This window comes from Rhinolophus sinicus, linkage group LG03, assembly GCF_036562045.2.
Source record: "Rhinolophus sinicus isolate RSC01 linkage group LG03, ASM3656204v1, whole genome shotgun sequence".
Classification (NCBI taxonomy): Eukaryota; Metazoa; Chordata; class Mammalia; order Chiroptera; family Rhinolophidae; genus Rhinolophus; species Rhinolophus sinicus.
This window is the reverse complement of record NC_133753.1, coordinates 71,606,756-71,617,777: the sequence shown is the minus strand read 5'-3', so window position 1 is coordinate 71,617,777 and position 11,022 is coordinate 71,606,756. Positions and strand designations below refer to the sequence as shown.

The 11,022-nt window shown below is 39.2% G+C and overlaps 1 pseudogene; it reads left to right on the top strand.

Moving 5' to 3' along the window:
• Nucleotides 1–2,640: 2,640 nt before the first annotated feature.
• Nucleotides 2,641–3,156, top strand: LOC109438540 (large ribosomal subunit protein eL24; annotated as a pseudogene).
• Nucleotides 3,157–11,022: the final 7,866 nt, after the last annotated feature.

The following is an 11,022-nucleotide window of genomic DNA, read 5'->3' as shown; positions in this document are numbered from 1 at the left end:
ATTTGAATAATTGTAGCTCTTATCTCATAGGGATGTTGTGAATAGTATAGAAGACACTACATGTAAAAAGATAAATGTATTAGCTATTGTGGTTATTGTTATTGCTGGTACATAACAATTACCAACACATGCTCATTATTCTAGCAATGCCATTTTCCTATTTAGAAATAACATGCCAAGGACCACAACTACTGACATTGCTCACTGCTTCTAGAAGAATTCAATATCCTAGAATCTCACAGTAGGAATTAACTCTCCTATTGACCAACGCTCATTTTATAAATACAGAAAGTGACTCAAAGAAGTTAATGTCTCAGATGCTGTAGATAAATAATGGCAGCTCTGATAGAACTCCTGAGTTTTAGTTAAACAAAATGTATGATGATAGATTAGATAGATAGATATAGAGATAGATAGATAGATAGATAGATAGATAGATAGATAGATAGATAGATATAGAGATAGAACAGATACTCTGATTAGAAAATTGACAAATGAATCCATCTAAGACTTAGGTTCTAAGCATAAGCACTAATTCTCAGTGTAAATTAATCTAAAATACGAACTTCCACTTGTCCTTGAGATGGAATAACAGTGACTGGAATTTGCTTTAAAAAAGCTCTTAGATTGAGATTCCAAGGAGGCCGACACAGCTAGAGTTTACAGGGCAGAGTGCAAGAGGAGACCAGACTGAAGAGGAAGAACTCCAGAGTTCTGCAGTAAGGAGATGTCACTAAACATTCATTAGAATGGCTAACATAAAAAAAAAAAAAAAAGTGACAATATCAAACACTGATAAGGATGCAGAGAAACTGGATCTTTCATACGTTACTGGTGGGAATTTAAAATGGTACAGTCATCCTGGGAAATAATTTGGCAGACTCTTAAAATACTAAATATACACTTACATAACCCAGCAATCACACTCCTGGGCGTTTAGCTCAGAGAAACAAAGAAACAAAAACATGTCCACACAAAAACCTGTACATGGATGTTAACAGCAGTTTTATACAGATTAGTCAAAAACTTGCAACAGCCCAAATCTCCTTCAATAGGTGAAGGGCTTCACAAAGCGTGGTACACGTATAGCATGGAATATCACATTCAGCAATAAAGAGGGATGAGCTACTCATACAACAGCCTGGATGGATCTCAAGGGCATTATGCTAAATGAAAAATATAATAATATCAAATGGTCACGTACTGTATGATTTCATTTATGTGATATGGAGAACATAGTAGTGGTCCAGGGGTTAGGATGGTGGAGATAGAGATACAGGGGTGACTATAAAGCGGCACCACAGAGAGATCTTTGTGGTGATGAAATAATTTTGTATCTTGATTGCAGTGGTGGTTACGTGAATCTACACATGAAATGAAATGACAGAACTACATACACACGTACACACACACACACAAATACACACATTATGCTAATGCCAATTTCCTGCTCTTATTATGGTTAGGTAAGATGTAATCACTAGGGGAAACTGGGTGAAGGATACATAGGTCTGTTAGGCAGATTTAAGCCAGGAACAGGAATCTTCTTATCTTAAAAGCCATCTTGTCTTGCTTTGTACTTTGTACCTGGCAGCTTGTTTTTGTCTTAGGACTGGAGAAGCCACATGGAATGTAGAAACCATCTTATCCTGTCTTGCTTTGTACTTTGTTTGTCTCCTAGGGGCTTGTGATCAGAGCAGGCCTGGGATGGAGGCCTGGGGGCCAGGGTGTGGAGCCCGAGGGCTTGGTCATGCCCCAAAACCCTTGGTTTGCTAGAGACAATGCAATGAAAACCCCCTGAAGCATTGAAGGGGGAACAACCTCTTTTACCCTCTCCTATAAAACTCCATACCCGTTTTTGCTCCGGGAGGTTATGGTCTTTTCTAGCGTGACCTCCCGCGGCTCAAACACGCCAAATAAATTCTAATAGACCAATTTTGGTCTCTTGCGACTCATTCCTCTGGCTGTGCAATTTTCTCTGAATCAATAATTATTTCAAAATAAAAAAAAAGTTTTTAAAGTGTTAATGCTCTTTATAGAAGTTTTACATAATGCTATAGATAAACACACACAAGACCCTCATCAAGACTATTATTTACATTTTGGTGTAGTTCCTTTCAGTTTTCTCCCACGCCACTCAACCCTGTGTTGATGTTAAGTTCAACATGCCTACTAAAACCACAAATTGAAATGTCAAATGGCAGTTGAACAGAATGAATGTAGGAGTCTGGAGTCCAGAAGATTATGAACTCGAGGTACAAATTTGGACGCATCACCATATGGTGAAGTATCTAAAGTCATGAGATGGAATGAGAGTGAGTGCAAGAGAAGGTTGATTTTTCGTTTTGTTTTATTTTTTCAAGATGAGAAAAATAACAGCTTGTTTATTGATAATAAAGATCAAATAGAAATGAAAAACTGATAATGCAGGAGAGAATTGTTGGAGCAATGATTTTGTGTGTTCAGTCTCTGAAAATGGATTGCCTGGGTTTGTGTGTGTAACTGTGTTATTTTATCTATGAATTACACTCAGGGTAGTAAAGGAGACATATAACATGTTTGCTGTAAAAGGTTGGATCTGGTGACCTGGTTGAGAAACACTGGTTTAAAAGAATTAGTAGTTTTCTGGCAGCCGCAGCCATGAAGGTCAAGCTGTGCAGTTTCAGTGGGTACAAGATTAACCCCTGACACGGGAGGCGCTACGCCAGGACCGATGGGAAGGTTTTCCAATTTCTTAATGCAAAATGCGAGTCGTCATTCCTTTCCAAGAGGAATCCTCGACAGATAAACTGGACAGTCCTCTACAGAAGAAAGCACAAAAAAGGACAGTTGGAAGAAATTCAAAAGAAAAGAACCTGCCCAGCGGTCAAATTCCAGAGGACCATCACTGGTGCGTCTCTGGCTGATATAATGGCCAAGAGGAATCAGAAAACTGAAGTTAGGAAGGGTCAACGTGACCAAGCTCTCAGGGCTGCCAAGGAAACAAAAAAGGCTAAGCAAGCATCTAAAAAGACAGCAATGGCTGCTGCTAAGGCTCCCACAAAGGCAGCACCTAAACAAAAGATTGTGAAGCCTGTGAAGGTTTCTGCTCCCCGAGTTGGTGGAAAACACTAAGTTGGCAGATGAAAATGTTAAATAATGATCTGACTATAAAAAAAAAAAGTAAAAAAAGAAAAAGAAATAGTAATAGTCAGGGGTCTTGCTACATGAGCGCTTTTCCTTCATCCTGCAGTTGCAGCTACTTCTTCCTAGTGACAGTTGACTGTCTATGAGAATCCAGCTCAGCCTTGGGCTGAGGTTTTCCAGCTGTGAAAAGTTTCTTAGTGTGGAAGACATGGAAACAAAAGAAAGAAGAGGATGCTGAACAATGTTTTACTAATAAGGAATCTAACTGTGCTGTGGGTCCCAAATAAGCCATTGGCTTTTTTTCCCAGGGTTTTTGTCACTTCCATGCCCACCAGATACACAAAAGTCCAGGGTGGGGGCAGACAGAGGGGGGGCGGGATGCATTTTTTCACATATTATTTGAGATGGTGTCTAAATACTGACCTCCGTTAGGATCCCAGTGTGCTCAATTGTGTGCAGAATATAGCATCGGTTTACCTTGACCCACCAAACCAAAGGGATCTAGCCTGTTAAAGATATTCAGTAAACATCTTAACAGTGAACACCTCCTTACAGAAGCAGTTCTGAGGGTTATGCTCTGCTCAAGCATGGCCAGCCAAGTGGATAAGTAGAGACTGAAACCTAACCCATGCTCTGCTCACCAAATTATACAAACTGGTACAGAATTGACCTCACCCAGAAAAGGGGCTTTTCCTCCAAATCTATACAAAAGTATTGTTTAGGCTTTCTAGGGACCTAAATAGATGGCTTTACATTTTAGTTTATTTTCATATAAATGACCTCATATGACCCTCACAACTGTCTACCAGGCAAGAACTAGAATTATTTCTTTTGCTTTACCATAAACTTGAGGCCTTCAGATGTTAAGTGACTTGCCTAAGGCCAGAACAGAAATTGGACACTGACGTACTGACTCCCACCATTGTTCCTTCTCTTACACTGTCTGCTTTGCCCCTGACAGTGTGTTCAGTTGAAGTCATTTCCTCATGGATCTAGAGAACAATTGGTTACCATTGATGCCAAAAATAACCTTGCATAATTAAGATGGATATTTTTAGTTATTATTAAGCATCAGAACAACTCACATTTGTAAGATGAACTCACACAAACCTGCTCACAATCCACAGAACTCAGTCCTAACTTCTGCCAGATCTTTCACTGTTATAATCCTTTTATCCCCTTTAACTGTCCAGGTCCTGCATAGCCTGGTAGATGATCCTCTGGGGGAGTTATCACAACTATGTCATTTTGTTTCTAATTGAGTGATTTTGGCAGCATCACTAGAGGTAGAGGAGTTTTGTTAATAACATATGATCAATAAAACAGACAACAACCATCCCACACTGGTGCAATAGGAAGTTCTAGACTCCAACAAAGTCTGCAGAAGGAAATTCCCCAAACCACATCTAACCTATGAATCTCTTTACCAAGTTCTCTGTCATTTCACAGCCTACCCCTCTGCTAGGAAAGATGCCATCTCACTCATCTTCTGGATTGTATCCTCTGTAAAAGTTATGTTCATCCATCTTTATGAATTGGCGTAAGTAACATTCATTGGCTTCTTTGAAATAGGCTTAGCAATTCTCTTTAGAGACATTTTGTCTAAAAATATTTTTGAAATGGTTTAGTTAGCTGGTTTTGCATGCCAAAGAAACAACCAAATTTCCCTGTAAGTTGCATTATTCTTATTAGGATTCTTCATAACCTTTCACATTGGAAAGTTATCAGATATAAATTAAGTACGGGCATTTTAAGGCTCTGTCACCTACACATAGTTTTTGTTTCACTCTAACGTTTGCCTACAGGCTCTGCTATAAACTACAGGCCAGAATTTGTGTCTTCAACAAAGAAGGTCAGTCTCATAGCCTCATAAAAAGACTGTACTAGATACTTGAACTATTGATGCTTTGAAGCATAGACTCAGCTACATTTGTTAAGTTACAATTATTTGTCTTGCTTAGACTGAGATGAGATAACAAAGGCATCCAGAAAAACCAGATGGCCACCCAGGAAGGGCTTCAGGAGGTGGAAGCAGCACAATTACCCAAGCCACACTGAGTCCTGTTCTCAACTCCACACTTCATTTTGTCTCTGCATCCCAACTCACAGGATGGACTCACACCAATCAATCCCAAAATAATACCGTAAATTTTTAGTAAAGAGCTACATTGAAAATACGTGCATTCGGAAATAAACCTGCCCCACACATTCTTTCCCTGACTTAAGTGGGAGGCCAAACCATGGAGATGTTTTGCCTGCTGAGCAGAGCTGGTGAGTAATGTTCACTCAGGCCAAAATTAGGGTGGGGAAACATTTCTGACTCAGAATTAAGGACCGAGTTAGCATTTTGTCCCTGAACAGTGGTGGTTTATAAGGAAGCAATGCTGAAAATTTAGAATTTCCCTTTCTAATCTCCAAGCTGCCCAATCTCCTTCTTAAAATATATTAGCATGCTTGTTGGTTTGTATTCTTTCGTATTCCACCTTGTTCCAAGATAGGATTAAAGGGAGCTTGCAAAACTATCTGTGATAAATGATAACAAATCAAATTAAGGTTAAGAGAAAAGAGTCAGGATGCAGTTTGATTAATTGATTTTTAGTTGTGAGGATGCCAGAATCGCTATTCTTCCCTAAGCCTGAATTTTGGTCCCCAAAACTAGAAACTGTGGGTTCTTTGTGCTCTTCCACTCTTGTGATAGATTAGGAGTTCCAGTTAGCATGTTGTAGTCTTATTCAGAGTAAATTTGTGGTTTTCATTAAGATTTCTAAAATGTTAACATTAAACTCAGAGACCTCCGAGTTTACATTCTTACATCTAGGAACAATCTTGAAAGACTAGCCAACAACGGCTTCAAACAAAAATAAATAAACAAAACTTACATCAAGAAAGTAGACACACGTGCCCCTCAATCTGCAAATCAGATATTTTCCTGCACAAAAATCATCCCATGGGAGAGCAATTAAGCTAAAATTTTAAGGTGTAGGGGCTTGCTTTCTTGTCATGAAACTGTGTCTGATGCTCTGGTCAGGTAATGATCATAATCAGGGCAACTAGCAGTCTAAGAAGTAGAGCTTTTTTCTCTATGAGAAGCCCATATTCCCCAGTAAGGTCACCAGATGGACAAGCCAGTCCTATGGGCATGATGCTCCTAAAGGCAGGTTACAGAGCCAAGAAAAGGCATCACTCACCAAAGAGAAACTGTCTTTTCTGTACTTTCTTGAGATCAGAGACCAAGTTCACTTGAGTCAGCAGACCCTGGTGCAGAAGTTAGCTTTTTGTGAAGTGCAAATAAGATTGATTAGCGCACAGTAAGATTTGGTGAAAGAGAGAAGAAGGGAGGAAAGGAGAGCAAGGAGGAGGGAGGGAGGGACTGCAAAACAAAGCACTAGCCCATAGCCAGGAGAGCAGCTGAGATGAGCTCAGGGGAAAGAAAGAGTCCTGGACTCTGAGAGAGGCCCTTCTGACAGGCTCCTGCGGACCCACGCTCCTGGCCAGTTTCTTTTCTACCTTCTCCAGCGTAGAGTTGCCTTGGTCTAGCTGGCCAGGTAAAATGATTGAGGTTCTGCCTTCAAAGATGAGAGCTGGAGAAATAAGAAAAGAAAAAGTACTTATAATCTGTGGTGGGACATATGCAGATGTTACTGAATTAATATCAATCTTCTTAAGTGAGATCATGGTAATGTTATGTAGGGGAATGTCCTTATTCTTAGAGATGCATGCCAATGTATTTAAAAGTGAACTGACATGATGTCTGCAACAACTTACTTTCAAATGGCTCAGGAAAAAGAAGGAAGTGTGCATGTGGCAAGATATTAACAATTGATGACTTAGGTAGAAAGTATGTATGAGGTATGATCACAAAATGCGGTGAATATTTAAATTTTTAAAAATTATTACAGTAAAACATACATTGCCATTAATCCCCCTCACTTCAAACACACTTATCCCATCGTTCTTGCCACTTTCTGAAGCAGTTCTGGAAGTCCTTTCTCGTGAGTGTCTTTATTTCATCCTCCATCCATGACAACACTCTGTGTCACACATCACTTCTGGTACGGCAATTTCTGTCACATAAAAACATTACAGTGTGTTCTCATCCACTTTATTTACAGGATATGGGACTGTGCGACTTCTGGCTCTTTCCTAAAGTCAAAATAACCGTGAAAGGAAAACATTTTGAATCAATTCAGGACATCGAAGCAGCCATGGCAGTGCAACTAAAGACACTCACGAAAGAGGACTTCCAGAACTGCTTCAGAAAGTGGCAAGAATGGTGGGATAAGTGTGTTTGAAGAGAGGGGGAGTATTTTGAGGAGGGTTGATGGCAATGTGTCTTTTACTGTAATAATTTTTTTTATTTAAGTACTCACCGTATTTGTTGATCGCACCTTGTATACTAGTGTTCATCACACTATTCTTTCAACTTTTTTATGAGCTTGACAATTTTCAAAGTAAAAAGTTGAGGACAAAGTAGACATTAAAAATTTCTAAAACATATTGAATCCATAGTAAGTACACCAAACTGGTAACAGTGAGGGAACAAAGGCCCTCTTTTTTGTTCTATTTTTGTTGCTGTTCTTTATATTGTCCAATTGTTCTACTTTAATATGTATTGTTTTAATTTATTTTTATTTTTTATTTTTTTATTGGGGAATATTGGGGAACAGTGTGTTTTTCCAGGACCCATCAGCTCCAAGTCAAGTCATTGTTTTCACTCTAGTTGTGGAGGGCGCAGCTCACTGGTCCATGTGGAAATGGAACCGTCAATCTTGGTGTTATAAGCACTGCACTCCAACCACTGAGCGAACCGGCCACCAAATATGTATTGTTTTATAATCATAAGATTTTAATTATATATATGTGTATATATATATATGCGTGTGTGTATGTATGCATATATATATATATATATATATATATATATATATATATATTACTTGAAAGGCCACAACAAGGACTCTTCCTTTCGCTCCTATGGCCTCTCTCACTGTACAAAACACCTCCCTCACCACCCCTCAAAACAAACCCCTACAAACCGCATTTCTCAACAAGCGCTCCCGTGTTTATCACTAGTCCCATAAACTTCTCCCTGACAAACGCTTTACTCATAAACTACTGCCCACACAAAACATACTCCTTCTAAACTGCTCTCCCAGAACAAATGGCTCTCACCACCGAATGAACCTCTGGGAAAGGCTTCTACCCATAAACCACTTCTTCCTCAAAGTTCCTGTGTAATCCTTCCCCCTCCCATCCTCTCTGAGACAGTGCCTCAATATCCTGGTGAATTCCTCCCAGTATGCTGCTGCAGATTTCTCAATTGCTGAACTAAAGGGTTGCCCTTCCTGCTTGTTAATTGTTGCCACTTTTGTCTGGGGTCAGTCATAGTTCCCTACTCTCCCTAACCTAGCCACCCTCCCCACTATCCCGCCTCAAACTCCTCCCCTCATTGAGGTTCTGGGAAGGAAGGAGAACGTTCCCTGTAATATCTTTGAAGTGTATATAACAGTCATCATTATCCTGAAGAGACCACTTTGCCAAGCAATTTCTTTATTTCCTAGTTCTGCTACCCTCTTATGCACCACTATCAAGTCAAAGCTAAGCTCCCAATGTGGACTCACTTCCTTTCATTATCAAGTGTCCTTATCGCACAGCGCAGTTGTAACTGAACTATAAGCATGACTTAGGGTACTTTATCAATTAAACTTGTCCCATTTAACTTCCATCTTCTCTCCTCCTTCATATCACACCCAAGTCCTAGCTGGTTCCTTTCCATTTAAAAATGTTTTCCATCAAAAAAGTGAAAATAAATGTCCCTTCCCTTGATTCCACAGCCTTTCTCCAGCCACCATTTCCTATGTAGCAAAATTTCTCAAGGGGGTTTTTTGTACATGCTGTCTCTGCTTCCTTATCTCTCATTTTTTTTGGTGTCCATTCCAATCAAAGTATCATCCTTGTTGCTGCACTGAGACAACTTGTGAAGGTCAGCAGGGACTTTCTAAACTTTTACAGCTGTAAAAGCAAACTCTTGATCATCTGCCAAAACTGCTCCTCCCTTAAGGGTTTCATCTCAGGAAATGGCAACTCCATTCACCTCATATGTCAGGCCAAAAACTTAGGAATATGCGTGATTCTTCTTTTTCTCATACCCTATTTCCAAGTCATATCTGCTATACCTTCAAAATATCTCCAGAATCTGACCTCTTCTCACCACCTCCATCACTACCACTGGTCCAAGCCAAAGCCAACTTCTACTGCAGTGGTCTCCTATTTGATCTCCCTTCTTCCATTTTGCCTCATACTGTTGATTGTCTACAAAGCAGTGAGGCCTTTTTTTGGTTTAAGGTAAATCAGTTAAAAATCCTTTCAGTGGCCTCCTTTCATGCTCAAAATAATACTCAATGTTCTTACCATGACCTACAACACCTGCCTACATCTCCAAACTTAGGTCCCGCCACTATTCCTGTTCCCTCTACTCTAATAACACTCGTCTTCTTTCTGTTGCTAAATTCCTAAGTTCCTCTCAGAACCTTTATGCTAACTGTTTGAACACTCTGTTTGAACACTCTTCCATAATCATTGCATTGCTCACTCCCTCATTTATTCAGGCCTCTGTTCAAATGCTAGCTCCTCAGGACAGCCTTCCCTGACAGCCGATTTGAAATCACCCACTCCTTTATTACTTTCTTTTTCATTGCCTTACTGAGGTATATTTTATGTACCATAAGATTCACCTGTTTCAAATGGACAATTCAATGATTTTTAGTAACTTTACTCAGTGTTGCAACCATTACCATAGATCAGTTTGGGAACATTTTCACCACCACCACCCCCCCCGCAAATAAGATCCCTTATGCCCCTTTACATTAATCTCCATTTCCACCCTGAGTCCCAGGAAACCAGTAATCTACTTGCTATAAGTTTGCTTCTTCTGGACATTTCATATAAATAGAATCATAGGATGCACATTCTTTCATGTCTGGATTATTTTACTTAGCATGTCTTTGAAGTTAAGCCATGACATAGCAGGTATCAGTATTTTGTCCCCTTTTGTTGCTGAACAGTATTCCATTGTATGGATATACCTTTGTCTATCCATTCACCAGTTGTTTCCAGTTTGGGGTTTTTATGAGTAATGTTGCCGTGAACATTTGTGTGTATGTCTTTGTGTGGATATGTTTTGATTTCTCTTGGTAGATACCTAAAAGTGAAATTGCTGGGTCATCTAGTAGTATTATACTTCACGTATTATACTGAAACCACCAAACTGTTTTCTAAAGTGGCTACACCATTTTACATTCCCACCAGCAATGGGTGTGGGTTCTTAGTCCTCTGTGTCCTTGCCAACATTTGTTAATAATTGTTTTATCTATTATAGACATTCCAGTGAGTGTGAAATGGTATCTCATTGTCGTTTTAACTTGCTTTTCTTTCCTCTATTACTTTCCATTCCTTTACTTTGATTATTTTTTCTTAACACTTATTATCATAGCGTTTTTTTTACATTTATATTTATTTATAGTCTGACTCCGCTAATTTAATGTAAACCTTATAAAGGCAGGAACATTATCATGTTTTTCTGTGTATCCCCAATCTCTAGAACAGTTGTAAGTAAACAGAAAAATACACCTTCCTCATGTGTTCATTTCTCTTTGCTCAGCAGCCTAGAAATATACACTTGACAGGTGCCTTATCTCAGACATTGAAAAGCTTCCAGCTTCCTCAAGGTTTCATAGGCAGACAAGAGTTTACAAGTTGATAATTTTGGTTTTTGCATTGTATATGTATACGCACACACAAACACACACAAAACATCAGCATTTCTATTTAAGTCTTAATATATCTGATTATCAAAAGGACAAAGTTAAAAATAAATGGAGAAAAAATGGACAGAGA